The sequence below is a fragment of the Mastigoproctus giganteus genome, chromosome 2 (genome assembly GCF_048544385.1).
Source record: "Mastigoproctus giganteus isolate SK-2022 chromosome 2, ASM4854438v1, whole genome shotgun sequence".
Classification (NCBI taxonomy): domain Eukaryota; kingdom Metazoa; phylum Arthropoda; class Arachnida; order Uropygi; family Thelyphonidae; genus Mastigoproctus; species Mastigoproctus giganteus.
The window spans coordinates 218,902,744-218,919,677 of NC_143576.1; the positions used below are offsets into that span (position 1 = coordinate 218,902,744).

Consider the following 16,934-nt stretch of genomic DNA (forward strand, 5'->3'; position numbering starts at 1 on the left):
AGTCTTCAGAATTTGAGGCCTATGCATTAAGGGTCCAAAGGAATCCTTTTTTTGAAGAATTAATAAGAAGAATTAATAAAAAAAAAAAAAAAGACAACTGCTTTGGGTGTACAAGGAGCCGTGGTCCTGTGCTATAAGTTCGAACAGTACAATGAATAAGGCATTTATAGTCAGTTGCCTCTCTTATAATTTGATTAAATGATTCCTTCTTTACCCCATGGAATATATATACTGTTAACTACAATGATGAACAAATAAAGTAAACAATCACAAAAAACCAAGATTTTTTTTAAATTCAGTGAGATATATAATAAATGAAAAATTTGTACAGATATGATTTATCATTACCAGTAAATGCATAACACAAGAAAAACTTTGGATCAGTAATAACAGGTGTGATGTTACATCACAGAATTCAATAGGATTTAAGTTAGACAACCTTGCTTGTTCCATTGTTCTGACCTTTTTTTATCCCAAAACACACATCTCTAAAATATATACATTATACTTCCCTCAGAAACCTGGGAATAAATTATAGAAAACCTATAATCCACTCACAGGTCCACCACTATTACAGGATTTCTGAACTAAATTCAAGCCAATTTAAAAAGATAAATAAATAATTAATTTTTTTGCAGTTTGTTCACCAAACCCTACAATCTTCAAAAGCACTAGTTGCAAAGTACACAAGATCATCCCAACAAGCTTTGGTGGGATGATCTTTTTTAATATACAGGAATTTTGTTAGCAGGGATAAGGAGGTGATTATCCTATTGTATAAGGCAATGGTCAGGCCACATCTTGAGTACTGCATACAAGTCTGGAGGCTTCATTTTAGGAAGGATATAGAGCTGCTGGTACAAGTACAGAAAAGGGCAACAAGACTGGTAAGGGGAACAAAGGAGTGCTCTTACCAAAAAAAAAAGGCTTCAGTTTTGCAAACTGCATTGTCTGGAGACTAGGCATTAGCATTAGTAGAGGTATATGATGCAAGAAAGCAAGCTTATGCAGCATCAACAAAAAAAAAAAACAAAAAAACCTCCCATTTCACCCCTCCATTCGTTTGAAATACCTGTCCAGCCGAGCCTTAAATTTACTTAGGCTATCAACTTCCACAAGGGATGGAAGTCTGTTCCACCAACCAACTATCCACTGGCTAAAGGCAAATTTCCACACATCTATCCTACATCTGTCTTTCCTCAATTTGAATTTATGCCCTTTCAGGTGATTATTCTGAGCAAGAGGAAGAATCCCATCAGCATTGAGCATGCTCAAACCATTCAAGACTTTATACACCTCTATCAGGTATATAAAGTTGTTGTGTAGAAAGCCCTCTCAGGTGTATAAAGTTCCAGTGCAAAGTACTGGATCCCAGAAGTGAGGCAAGTCCAAGTGAATAGAAAGAATGATGTTCTATTCACTTTTCTACTTACTTCCCTCCATACACAGTTTTGTCATATGACAATGTCTACTAAACACATGACCATTCATTCCTATTGCTTTTCCACTTCAGTACTTATGTATGTTTAGTGATTCTGCCGGAGTTGGGGGGGGGAGAAGGCTAAGATAATACTGTAAAATTCATGAAACTGTATGGAGAATACAAATGTTTATGGAATGTAGTATCAAAACAAACATACCCAAGATGTGGCTTTATTAAGAAACAAAGCAGAACCATCACATACAGATCTCAATATTCTTTTCCTAGCTCTCAGTTTTTCTACCCCTACTCATCATTTCAAGAATATCTAAAGATTCATTGCATCATAATGCACTTTTTAAAACAGAGAGTATCCATTTTCTCACACTCACTTGCTAATTAACACAAAATACACTGGCTGCATGAACACTCACTGGAATGACTACTTTATACAATTAAACTAGAAGTGTAATTTGCATTTTTACATTAAAAACGTTTTTTTTTTTAACTGTCTTCTTAAAAATGTGGCTAGTAGCTCACTCCAGCAACTTGCCTGTCTACTAAATCCATATAGTAGTAATGGCAAATGATGCAAGAAAGCAAGCTTATATAATATCAGCAAAAAAAAAAAAAAATCTATACAGTTCACCTATCTGTACCCTCCGAGAATTTGTCTATTTCTTCCTTCAATTTATTCAACCTATCCACTTCCACAACAGATGGAAGCCTGTTCCAACAATCAACAACCCACTGGCTGAAGGCAAACTTCTGCACATCTTTTTTTTTTTTTTTTTTTTTCCTATGAAAACCCCAAACACAAAAGGTATCAAAACCTATAGTACTTAGTACCGTGCACGGGTTGAAGGAGAAGTAGGGGGGGAGGGGGATGCCGCAATAATCCTTCCTCAACTTGAACTCAGCAAGTGGAAGAATGCCATTAATGTTCATCTTACACAATCCATTCAAGGCTTTAAACACATCAAACAAATCTCCCCACAAGTGCCTAGTCTTGATACACTGCAATTTTTCAGAACTGAAACCTTTCTAGGTAAGAGCACCCATTCCAGCAGATCTACATCCTTCCTAAAGTGAGGACCACAGACCTGTATGCAGTACTCAAGATGTGGACTGACACACAGCCTTATACAAAGGGATAATCACCTCTTTATCTCTGCTAGCAAAGTTTCTGTATATCATTGAAAAAACTGCATTAGCTGTCCTGGCAGCATGCCTGACTGCACAGTTACTCCCCCCCCCACCAGAGGTCTTTTTCATTCACCACTACCCTGAATGTAGTACCACACAGCTGATAAGTTACCGAGGTTATTGCTACCCATGTAACAGTTGAATTTTAACATTTGTCAATATTAAAATTAAACTGTCATTTCTTAGCCCATCAACCCAATTTCCCCAGATCTTGTTGCAGTAGCTCACCCTGATGACTGTAGTTAACCACCCTGCCAACCTTTATATCATCTGTAAACTTGGACATTAAGCCTGATATACCTTCATCAATATCAGTGATAAATATTGAAAACAACAATGGGCACAGCACTGAAACCTAAGGAACTCCATTAATAACATTAGTACATGAAGAGCAGCACCCACTGATAACTACTGTCTTCTTCCACTTAAACATACCTTTATCCATAGCAATAACTTCCCCTTAATGCCACATTGCTCCACTTTGTACAACAGTATTTTATGTGCAATAGTATCAAAAGCCTTCCTGAAATCCAAGTCTATGATGTCAAAATTATTTTTGCATATAGTTCCTTGGTCACTGCATCATAGTAGCCTATCAGATTGGTTAGACAAGACTGCCCCTTAACAAATCCATGCTGTGATTGCAGTATAATTGCATACCTATATAGATGGTTCTGCATTACTTCTTTAACTAGTGATTCCATTATTTTCCCAAGGAACAGACATTAAGCTAAAAGGTTGGTAATTTACTTATGTCACCTTTTGATCCCCCTTCATGAATTGGGGGATACATTTGCACATCTCCAGTTCACAGGGACCTCCCCTGAATCCAAGGATGCTCTCATAATTATGGATAAGGGTTTTCTTACCTCCTTTGCTGCCACTCTTAATATAATTGGATAGATTTCATCCAAGTGCCTTTTTTACACCCATCTTCAACAATTTCTCCCCCACTTTCCTTTCAATTATCACACAGTCATTTAACTCCTCGTTAGAATTTGATAAACTTCTGGCATTCCCTTCCCTAAAGAATTCCTCATGGGTGAATGTACAGCAGCAAACAAAAAAACTGCATCACTTGTGAATTTTGCAAATAATGTGTTTTGTGCTGCATCGTGGGTTGCAGAAATGTTCAAAATGCATTTCACAGATGGGATATATATCTCTGTGAATGAAATCCAATAAAAAGTCTCCACCTGATATACCCAATTGCCATAAATATCTTCCCAAAGGGTAAAATGCATAATTAACGGAAATATGAGAAATCGTGCAAATGGCAATCATGACAACCAAACATACATTTTATTGCATTTACGTGTACAAACTGAAATGACAAAGTTAACATAATAGTATTATGTACTGTAAATCAGCATAATAAGTCCTCAATATTTTGTTGTTCCTCCTCAAGCTGCAATTACAGCCTTGCAACGATCTGGCATAGGGTTAATCAAGTTTTGGATATAAGGTTGCCCAATTTCGTGGTACCACACCCATACAATGCTCTCCTGCAGCGGAATCTTACTTGTTGGCTTCTTCCGAGAAATTTTAGACAACATTATGTACCAGCAATTTTCAATAGGGTTCAAATGTGGTCTATTGCCGGGCCAGTCCAACCTGTAATGCCAGCATTTCTGAGGTGTGACTGCACCTTAAGGGAGAAAAACGAGGGAAAACATTGGTGTAAGTATGTTTTAAGCCTTGTGAGACAAGAAGACAAACATCATTAAATCTAAATAGCATAAAACTTACCAATTTTGCAGTGTGGCAAGGTGTTGAGTCCTGTTGAAAAATGCAGTTTTGGAAGTCTATGTGGTGATCCCTAATAACGGGTTTCAGACACTCCTTCAAGATAGTGTACGTTTCGGCATTCACTGTTCCGTTAATAAACTTAATTTGCCTCACCCCTTTGCTTGTTATACATCCCCAGACTATTTGACCGGTGTGGAACTTTACAGTGGGTGTTATGCAGTCAGGATAGTATTTCTCCAATTTTCGTCTTCTGACATATTGCGTCCCATCTTAGTCGTGCAGGTTGAATTTCGATTTGTCAGAAAAGATGGTATCCCATTGTTCTCTTGTTCATGAAACATGCATTTTAGCCCAAGCAAGTCATTCTTCCTCATTTGTTGGGTCAACAAAGACTGCTTCTTCTTGGGCCGATAGGCATGCAGACCACATTCCAAAAGCAGTCTTTGGATGGTTTGTGCACTTGTTTCAACACCAGAGGCCATCTCAAAGTCCAGTTTTAGATCAAGAGCACTAGCATGGTGATTGAAGGCATAGCTGTTTCAAATATCAATTTCACGCTTTAATTTCAGCACTTCGGATACTGCTGACTGGTGGCAGCCTATTTTATCAGTGATAGCACACGTAGAAAGCCCTCCCTGGGTCATAGCAACAGCTACACCTTTTTTTTTCTTGGTGTCAACTGAACATATGGAGCCATGTTTACACCTCTGCAAAACAGGATACTTAATGGTGTGTATACCCTTCCAATGCCACATTTATAGAAATGGCTATGCAATTACTGTCTGATGCAATACCTTTGCTTTGTGACAAACAAAATGACTGTAGATGCAAAATACCTATTCAATTTGTTTGCAACCCTAGCAGGGTCATCAACAGTTATTAACCCATAGATATCAAGTGGCCCATTGTGATTCAACTCCTTCCTTCTACTGTTAATATAAACATAGAAATCTTTGCTGTTTTTCTTTGCATTCTTTGTCAGAGACTTCTCATAATCTGCCTTACCTTGCCTAACCTCCTTTATGACTTGATTACACTAATTAATAACTACCACAGGCTTCTGTATCACCTGATAATTTATATATATATATCTCTTGCACTTTTCTTCTCAGCCATGGGTCTCAATAGTTCATCTGACATCCATTTAGGCCTAAGCCTTGAACAGTATTTCTTCATTGGTATGAAAAGCCTAGTAGCTCCTTTGATTGCTTCCCACATATCATCAGTTGGTCTAACCAAACAGAATTTAAAAACTGGCTGAGACCACTGTACAAAAACCACACCCTTTACCCTCAACAGTAGTCATGTCCTTAATTAAATTCCACATTAGTATACTACAATAGCTGTCACCCAGTGAGTCCTTTACCTGCAGATAACCAGATCAAGAGTACTGCTTCCTCTTTTTACATATCTAACATGCTGCTACTGTAGAAAACAGTCATCCAAGAAATCCACAAGTGTTGCTAGTGTGCAAGTGAAAAACCGACAAATTTCAGTCCACATCTGGAAAGTTAAAATCTCCCATTATGAGACTGATTTACTGGTCAACTCTATTTCTCTGTATAGCTGTTCGGTATACTCATCAATCATTAGGCCTATAACACACTCCTAATCTCAATTTTGTTTTCCTAGTGCTTATATCGCACCAGAGTGATTCAACGTTACACTCGTCAACCGTGTCAACTGTATGCACTGCCTCAGATTTAATATGCTTCTTAACTAAGAGCATAACCCCTCCTGCATAACTCCTGTCCTTCCTGTATACATTGTACTACCCATTTTCAAATTCAGCATCACTTATATCTGAGCGACACCATGTTTCCACTATTCCTACAATGTTTACATTTGATGACTTAATCATTACTTCAACTTCATCAAATTTATTTACAATGCACCTAGCATTAGTGTACATGCAAGTATACCCGTACATGTTCTTACTCTTAGTTACCTTAACAGTCCATGTATTTATTTGTTTCATGGTGACTCACAGCAGGACCTAAATTCCCAGACACCTCTTTTCTGACTGTCTGCATGTACCAATAGTAGCGGTGCAAGAATTAATCTCACCTCTGCCTGCAGCTCTAGTTGAGCTATTAGTCTGTGTATCCTCCCCAAGCTAGTATTTTTCCGACACACCTATAACTGCCTCGACAGCATCAGCAAATATTCTTGCCCCCTTTTCTATTCAAGTGTATCCTATCCCTGTAAAAAGTCTCTCCTGTTAACAAGCAGACCACACCAAGAAAAATTCTACCCCATTGAGCCTTGCACAATCTCTTCAGGGCCAAATGATTGATAAGGCTCTCAACATATACTCCCTCCTATCGTGTCTGGGCAGAAATGCAGACACTTTCAAATTCAATCCTAACTCGAGACTGTTTCCCAACATTGCCCTGTACTTGTTATGTAAGTCCCCATATCTCCTACTCTTAATATCATTAACGCAAACGTGTACAACAATATAACCTTTTGTGCCCTTAAAAGGTATCTGCACTAAAACACCATCAACTTTTGCTTGTGGCAGACATACCCTGGTCCTATGCAAAATACATTTTCCGTTTTTCTGACAATAGTCACCGACAATAACCATCTTCTGTGGGACCTGTGCATTCTGCCTTGGAAATTGCCACTGTGTTGTCTGATGCACAAGTCTGAACTCTGGCATTGTATGGGCAGCTGACAGCTTGATTGGCCCCATTTTAATTCCTTCAACAGCATCCACCCTATTCTTTAAACACCCACCAGAATGCTGATTCGGCATATAATTTCTTCACACTTGTGCACCTAGCACACACAAAGACATTCCTCTTGGCTGGATCATGTTCTGTTCCAGAAAGATCTACAAATTTTTCACAAGTTGTACATTTTGTTAGGCCATGATACGTTGGAGAATCTCCCCCTTTGGTTGTCCCCTGAGTCACAGCACTCCCACTACTTTGTGCCTGTTGCTTTACTGCTCTAGTGTGGGACATGATTTCTGTTTAAATGCCACTTAATTGATTAATGACAATGCTACACTAAGCTAATAGATTCCTAAATGTTACCTTTTCCTAATTGCTAATAGATTCCTAACTTGATATTATACCTCATGCTATCAAGTTCAAGATATATACTGTTATGACTGCAGTGTTAAATTTGTTATAGCCTTATAAAAAGTAAAATGTAAACAAGGCTTAATCTTGGATTTACATTGTTTCTTCTCTGACTATTAAATATTAACAGATCTATGCAGTGGTAAAATAAGACCCTGGGCTACCTTCTAATTAGCCTATTCCAATGTATGGCCTATCTGAGAATGTCTCACAGATATCTGGCATATCTGAGAGAATGTCTGTGACAACCTCAAGTAAAACCTCCTCCTGCTGACAGAACTATCAAGGCTTACACAAGGTGGATATTTGTGGTGAGCAAAGGGTGCAGTGCATTGTAGAGGCTTAACGGCAGGTCACTGTGACAGTTGACATCACAGTACAATATGGGGAATGCAACAATATCCTAAATGACACTGCACTGCACACTCAGATGTATGGGGTTCCATAGTAGACGACCCAAGAGATAGTCTCTCCTCAATGCTGATCATCATTGATGGTGAATGCTGTGGTATCAACAAGCTGGTTTGACACTGGAGGACTGGAAATGAGTGTGATGGTCGGAGTCCAAATACCTGGTGCAACTCGCCTTCATATGTGGCATCTGTTCGTGGACCCATCATGCACAGTACCCACTATCCTGGCTGGTGGCAGTGGCTGCTTAATATAAAGCATGTTTTGCAAGAACTAGGGATCCTTGGTGCATATGGACCAATGTTTCACTGGTGAGGTCTACAGGCAGCTCTTAGGAGATCATGTGCACCCATCCATGTTGCAGTTATTAACAAGACAACAATGGGATCTTCCAAGGCGATATTGCACTATGTCATTGGGTGGGCCTGCACTGTGCATGAGTGGTTTGAGTGGTCTGTGTTCCTCAAACACAGTGAAGATATCACCATTCTTGATTGGCCTTCTAAATTCGTATAACCTCAATCCAAATGAACACCTGTGGGATGTTTTGGAATGGAAAGAGAGACATATTGATACAACCATAATCTATTCCAACACTGTGGTAAGCCTTGCAGGCAGTATGGGCTGAAGATCCCCATATGTCTTCAGCAACAGCAGCTGTTATCCTTGCAAATGGTGACCCAACATGGTAATAGGTTGGTAGTCTTAATTCAGTGATCACCCAGTGTATATTCTAGTCAAGAGGACCTAATTTCAGTGAAGTCTGGTCAGTCTATGCAGCCAAATCCACTGCCTGCACCTTCGCAATGGTGGGACTGTTAGAACCCTGGATATAATCCCCATCTGCAAGTCCCGAAATATGACACCTAGCTTACTGGAAGTCTGGAGTGACAAGCGGGGGTTGAGGTGTGGTGCCCAAACCACACAGAGGAATGCTACCCCTTTGTGTTAGTACCAGGCAATACTACCACTTTGCTTATTGGAGGCTTGAAGTAGTGGAACCCATATTTAGTCTCCAGCACAAAGCTCTGGCAACCCCACGTCCCTTCCATCATGTAGTATGATTGATGCCATTTTAAGTTATGATGGACATCACATAGATCCAATCTAACTTACTCATCACTGTTCACAGGCCAGCCACTAGATAGTCCACCAGACTGAAACTATTGGTAACTCTAGTAGGCTTCCAAATCAGCTAGTGTATAATCTCGCTGCTTGTTAGTTTGTTATTTAGGAGTAGTAGCAACTAAGGCCATATTACTCTGGGAATATGCAGTGGTCATTCCCGACCTTTCCGCATCCTCTGTATTTGGTGGTGATGGGATTGAACCCCGGTCTAATCAAGAAGCGTGTGTTACGCACTGCTGCTCCTTCCCACTTGGCTACGGAGGTGGCATATAATCTCGCTGCATTGACTCTGCCAGATAGTAATTGGAGGTAGTCTGAGTAGTGTGTACATGGGAGGAGGGCATTGTCAAGTCCACATTGTTAGTGCTAGCAGAGGTATATGATGCACGAGAGAAAACTTATACATCAGCAAAAAAAAAAAAAAAAAAAAAAAAAACCCACTCCCCATTTCACCCATCCATTCACTTCACTTCTTCCTTAAATTTATTTAAGCTATCAACTTCCTCAACAACAGATAGAAGTTTGTTCCAGCAATCAACTACCCACTGGCTAAAGGCAAATTTCCACACATCTATTTGGCAACTGTCTTTCCTCAATTTGAGTTTATCTGAGCAAGAGGAAGAATCTCATCACCATTGAGCCAGCTCAATCCATTCAAGGCCTTATTGACCTCAATCAGATCACCTTACAGATACCTAGTCTCCAGAAAATGCAATTTGCTGACCTTAAGCCTTATTTTGTAAGAGCAGCCCTTTGTTCCCCTCACCAGCTTTATTATCCAGAGGAAGGACATACAGCTGCTGGAATGAGTACAGAGAAGGGCAATGAGACTGGTGAATGGAACAAAGGGTTGCTTTTATGAAGAAAGGCTTAAGTTCTGCAAATTGTAGAACTGGGGAGACGAGGCACCTAAGAGGTGATTTGATTGAGGCATATAAGGCCTTGAATGGTTTGAGCAAGCTCAATGCTGATGGGATTCTTCCTGTTCCCATGATTAATCGCCCAAGGGGACATAAATTCAAATTGAGGAAAACAGTTATAGAACAGATGTTCGGAAATTTGCCTTTAGCCAGCAGGTGGTTGATTGCTGGAAAAAACTTCCATTTGTTGTTGTGGAAGTTGACAACTTAAATCAATTCAAGGCAGGACTAGACAAACGTTTGGAGTGAACAGATGGGTGAAATGGGAAAGTTTTTTTTTTTTTTTTTTTTGATTGATTCTATATAAGCTTGCTTTCTTGAAACACATGCCTCTGCTAATGCACTACATCCTTCCTAAAATTATGCCTCCACACCTGTCCACAGTACTCAAGGTGTGGCCTGACCATTGCCTTATACAAGTGGATAATCACTTTATCACTGCTAGCAAAATTCCTATATATCACTGACAAGACCCCATGAGCTACTCTTGCAGCAAATCTGCACTGCTCAGAAAATTTCATATCTGACTACACAATTACCTCCAGGTATTTTTTATTCTCCACTACATTAGTGTAGTATGACACCCATATGCAGTACTTTGCATTTGTCAATGTTAAACTTCAGTTGCCGCCTCTCAGCCCATCTGCTCAACTTTTCTCGATCCTGTTGCAGTAGCATACCATCCTCGCTGTCATTGACAACCCTACCAACCTTCATATAGTCTGCAAACTTGGACATTAAGCCTGATATACTTTCAGCAATATCATTGATAAATACAGAAAACAATAATGGGCCCAACACAGACCCCTGGGGAACTCCACTAATAACATTCCATAGCCAGGTGGGTAGGAGCAGCAGTGCGTTAGACCAGGGTTCGAGCTCGTGACCACCAAATACGGAGGATAGAGAAAGGTCAGGGAATGACCATATCCCGCATATCCCGGGAGCAATATGGCCTTAGTTGCTAATGCTCCTAAAAACCAAAACAACAACTAATAACATTAATCCACTGATTACCACCTGGTCTTCTCCCACTCAACAATCCTTTTATCCATTGTAGCAAGTTGCACTTAATGCCATACTGCTCCAACTTGTACAATAGTCTTCCATGTGCAACAGTATCGAAAGCTTTCCTAAAATACAAGTAGATGATAATATCAAAATTATTTATTGCATCCAGTTCCTTTGTGTACAGAAATAATAACCAATCAAATTGGCCAGAGAAGAATTCCCCTTAACAAACACATGCCGTGTCTGAACTATAACTGAAGTCTTGTCTAGTGACTCCATTATTTTCCCCACAACAGAAGTTAAACTAACAGGTCTCTAATTCTGCGTGTCACCGTTTGATCCCCTTTGTGAACTGGGGATACATTTGCACATCTTCAGTCTGTGGAGACCTCCCTGAGTTTGTGGATGCCCTCATAATCATGACTAGGAGCCTGCCTATTTCCTTTGCTGCCTCCTTTAATATAACTGGATAAATCCCATCCACCCCAGGTGCCTTCCTTATGTTTAATTTCAACAATTTCTCCTCCACTTTGCTCCCAGTTATTGCAAAATCATTTAACTGCCTGTTACAGTTTGATAGGCTTCTGTCATTCACTCCCCTACAGAATTCCTCATGTCTGAATGTAGATGCAAAATACTCATTCAGTTACCTGAGCAGAATCATCAACAATCAAACCATCGATATCAAGTGGACCAATCTGATTCATCCCCTTCCTTCTAGAGTTTACACAAGTAAAGAAGTCTTTACTGTTTTTCTTTGCATCCTTTGCCAAAGATTTCTTGTAATCTGCCTCTGCTTGCCTAACGTCCTTTGTGACTTGATTACAGACTGTCTTATATCTACCATAAGCATCTGTGTCCCCTGATAATTTATAAGGGTCCCATGCATTTTTCTTCTCTGTCACAAATCTCATTAGTTCATTTGACACCCATTTAGGCCTAAACCTTGAACAGTATTTCTTAGTTGGTATGAAAAGCTTAGTAGCTTCCAAGATTAATTCCTTGAATGCTTCGCATTTAGAATTTGCTGTTGGTAACATCAGTTGGTCTCACTGTATAGAATTTAAAACATCTGAGAACACTGTAGTCACCTTTGCAAAAGCAAAAATCCTTCCATTTACCCCTTTGCATAAATCCCACATCAGTGCACTGTAATCACTGTCACCTAGTGGTTCCTTTATCTGCAGATTCTTGATGCATGAATAATCACTGCTGATAATCACATCAAGAGTATTACTCCCTCTCGAACATGCTGCTGTAGAAAACAATCATCCAATAAATCCACAAAAGTCTTGATATTGTGTGAGTGGCCAACCCACAAGTTCCAGCCTATATCTGGGAAGTTAAAATCCCCAATTATAAGACATTCTGATTTATTGGTCCACACTAATTCTCAGTACAATTACAGTTATTGTTATTTGGTTTTTAGGAGCATTAGCAACTAAGACCATATTGCTCCGGGGATATGCGGTGGTCATTTTCTGACCTTTCCGTATCCTCCGTATTTGGTGGGCATGGTCTTGAACCCCGGTCTAATTAAGAAGCGTGTGCTACGCACTGCTGCTCCTGCCCACATGGCTACGGAGGTGCCATTACAATTACAGAAGAATTATCAACAGTTACAGAAAATTGTTAGAAAATTGCATGAGCGGTATTAACTTCATTCCCAAATTTTAAAAAAATAATTTAAAAAAAAAAAAAAGGGCATCTGTCAACACCATGCAACTCATGAGAGGTTAAAAAAAACTTAAAAGATTTATACAAGTTTTTCTTTGCTGCAAGTATAAACACACTGATATATACTTCCGCTATCTGTCTTTATTTTCAGAAACAGTCCTAGCCAATGGATAGTAGCATTAGAGGATGGCTTAGTCATTGCTTGCTTTTATTCTGTATGCTCTAATTTTACTTTTTAGAGCAACCTTTTTTTCACCCACAATTTTAGTTAATCATTCTATTTCAATTTATTATATTGTAAATGTAGTTGTGCACCTTACAATGTCATTCTTGCACACTGTAGCAAAGATAGACTATCTTTGTAGTGGCACCTCTGTAGCCAGGTGGGCAGGAGCAGCAGTGCGTAGCACACGCTTCTTAATTAGACCGGGGTTCAAGCCCGTGACCACCAAATACGGAGGATGCAGAAAGGTCCGGGAATGACCACCGCATATGCCTGGAGCAATATGGCCTTAATTGCTAATGCTCCTAAAAACCAAATAACAACAACATATCTTTGTAGCAACATATTTTTATATCCTTTAGGATGACCTGAACAGGCTGGAAGAATGGTCTGAAAAGTGACGATGTTTTAATGCAGCAAAATGAAAGGTCTTACACTGGGGAACAGCAACCCCAAAATAAATTATACTTCGTAGGATTGAATTAAAAACAGTGGAGGAAGAAAGGGATCTAGGAGTTATAATACGGGCAGATATGAAGTTTTCTGAGCAGTGTAAACAGGCAACCAGGAAAGCCCATTGTGTCCTATGGTGACTTATTGAACATTATCCTATAGAGGTATGGAGGTCATAGTCCTACTTTATAAGGAAATTGTAAAACCACACATGTTCAAGTATGGAGACTTCATCTGAAAAAATAGAACTTCTTGAGAGAATCCAAAGATGGGCAGCTCGTATGGTAAGATCAGCAAAAGGGCAACCATATGAGGAAAGGCTCTGTGTAACGTGGGCTACAGAGCTTGGCAACCACACACTCCAGAGGTAACCTGATTGAGGTTTATAAGGTTCTGAGAGGGGTTAATAAAAAAAATAAATAAAAACCTACTTGAATGAAGGCAGAATTTTCACTCTTATGGAGAATTCCAGAACTCGGGAGCATAAATTCAAATTATAGGGAAGAGGTTTAGACTAGACTGTACGAAGTTTTCTTTTAGCCAGCGTCGTTGATTATCGGAACAGGTTGCCTCACAGGTAGTTGAGGCTGACAATTTGAACAAATTCAAGTCAACTGGATAGTTACCTGTGTGAGGAGTGAAGCAAATAATTTGTATTTTCTTATCTACTTGGGTTTATTTTTTTTCAGCCAGTGCAGCAAAACCATGTGGCTTTACACTATATAGCTATAATTCTACTTGACTTTTGTGTATTAATTTTCTTGTAGTTAATAACAAGTAAGGCTTAGCATTTTTATAGTAGCAAGAGACAAAAAATAAAGTAAACTACACAAAGAACTACTCTTTACCCTCAGATCTAATAGGAGTGCTGAAAACTTAGAAAGTAATCCACAGAATATGAAATAAGATAAGTTTAATATTTGTATTCCGGTATTCCCAGGTCATTATTCTTTGTCCAAGCTATCCATCTAGATCTACAAGATTAACATTACATGTTATGTTAATATACAAGACACTCTTAGAATTGTCTATGTATTGGCAATACATTGGCACTTCTCCAATCCAAAGGACTCCCCCCCCCCCCCCAATGTACAAAGATGCCATCATAATTAACCTCAATGGTTCAATACACTCCCTGGCAGTCTCCCTCAAAACTACCGAGTACATGCCATCAACTCTGGGAGCTTTACTTGTCTTTATGCAAGTTTTGCAAATAATCACCTGTAATTACGAAATCACTAATTTCATACGGCTCAGCCTCATGCACATAGGTAAAGACCAAAGCAAAGTACCTATTTAATTCATCAGCAACATCAGCTGGGATATCCAAGACTTTCCCACACCCAGTGCACAAAGGTCAGATCTGATTAGCTTTCTTCTTCATTGTATTCACATACATGTGAAGAGGGCATTGAGTGTCATAAGTGAACACAGTAAAATACAAGCTCTAAGGAATACAAGTTTTTGCCATTTTATTTACTTGATTGTCATATTATATCGTATTTTATAAATAGCTTTATAGATCTAGTTACACTTGTTGTTTTAATTTTATATAGAGATTTTGTAGGTTACTACTCAATAAACTTAAAACTGTTGTTTCGTTTGAATCTTGCCATCACTGTTATAGTACAGAGTGAATGGTAGGGAATTCAAATTTTTTACTTGTGGTAAATAGATAGCTCTAACATAAAACTAGATAGCATAGTATGTATTACTGCATTTAGAAACACATTAGATAGTGTAGTATCGATAAATGATTAATTAAATTGATTAATCTTATTAATTTTCACTGTATTCTATCATGCCCCAGAATAGAGCATCAAAGCAACAAGAACAAAGTGGCAGTAGTGCTGTGGCTTGGAGCAGAACCAATGGAAGGGGGGGGGGGTTCTCCAATGCTTCACAGCCTCAAAAAATGTGCGACTTGTGAAATGTTTGCAGAACTTTGGAACAGGACATGATCTAGCCAAGGAGGATGTCTTTGTGTTTGCTAGGTGCAGGGAGTGTCAAAAATTAGGCACCAACTCAACGTTCTGATGGGCACCTATACGAGTTTAAAGAGTTGGGTAGATACCCTTGAAAGTATTAAAGTGGGGATCCATCAAGCTCTCAGCTGCCCGACTCAACGCCAGAGCTCCCTCTTGGGCACCAGGCTACACAGCGGCAAAATGTGCTTGTCTCACAGGAGATAGTTATTGTCGGTGACTCCACTGCCAGGGAGACAGGTAATATATTGTGCAAAAGGATAGGTGGAATAGGACCAGGGTATGTCTGCCAGGGGCAAAAGTTAATGATGTTGTAGAGCAGATATCTTTTAAGGGCACAAAAGGTAATATTGTTGTAAATGTTGGCACTAATGACACTAAGAGTAGGAGAGCTGCAGACTTACTTAACAAGTACAGGTCAATGTTGAAAAAAAAAATTCGTGAGTTAGGGCTAAAATTGAGTGTCTGCAATTCTGCCCAGATAAGAGAGGTGGGAGTACACGTTGAGAGCCTTTTCAATCAATTCGGCCCTGGAGAGATTGTGCAAGGCTCATGGTGTAGAATTTTTCTCAGTGTGGTCTGTGCTTGTTAACAGGAAAGACTGCTTCTACAGGGATGGGTTACACTTAAATAGAAGAGGTGCAAGTGTTTGTTGATGCTACAGAGGCAGTGTTAGGAGGATCGGAAAACTGCTAGCCTGGGAGGGTTCACACAGAGTAAAAGATTAACATTAGCTGCAGGCAGAGGTGAAAATGATTCCTGTAATGTTTCTATTAGAATGGATGGTGGGGTACTGGGGTTTTCAGGGACTGGTGAGAGTCATCATGGAACAAATAAATACACGGGCTGTGTTAGGGTATCTAAGAGTTAAAACAGGTGCATGTTTACTTGAATGTACACCAATGCTAGGAGTATAGTAAATAAATTTAATGAATTTGAAGTGCTGGCCAAGACATCAAAGGCAGATACTGTTGGAAGATCACAGATGTGGTGTCACACAGATATAAGCATTGCAGATTTGGAATTTAGGGAGAAATGTACAGAAAGGATAGACAGGATAGGAAGGGTTATGCTGTTAGTTAAGAAACACAAAATCTAAGGAACTGCATCCAGTTGACATATATGGTCAGTGCAATGTTCGGAGTCAGTCTGGTGTGATAATAAGCACTGGAACAACAAAAATGAAAGTAGGGTGTGTTATAAGCCTAATTACTCCGATGACTACAATGAACAATTGTACAGAGAAACAGAAGAGTCAGTAAATCAGATTGTCTTATAATGGGGGATTTTAACTTCCCAGATGTTGACTGGAACTTGTGGTTGGGAACTCTCACACCAGCAAGACTGTGGATTTATTGAATGATTATTTCTACAGTAACACATTAGAGAGGCAACCAAAGAGAGTGATACTCCTGATCTGGTTATCAGCAGTGATTATTTGTGCATTAAGAATTTGCAGATAAAGGAACCACTACATGGGTAGTGATCGCAGCATACTGATGTGGGATTTACTTAAAGATATAACTACCATCAGGGGTAAAGGGAAGGGTTTCTGCTTTTGTAAAGGTGACTACACTGGTCTCAACTGATGATGTTACCAACAGCAAATCCTAAATGGGAAGCATTCAAGGAATTAATTGTGGAAGCAACTAGGTTTCT

General features: G+C 39.3%; 1 pseudogene across 2 annotated transcripts in view; it reads right to left on the reverse strand.

Annotated features, from left to right (window-relative positions):
* Positions 1-16,934, reverse strand: part of LOC150090141 (ELAV-like protein 1 pseudogene) — a 29,515-nt pseudogene that overhangs the window by 2,149 nt on the left and 10,432 nt on the right. The gene's annotated exons all lie outside the window — the stretch shown is intronic.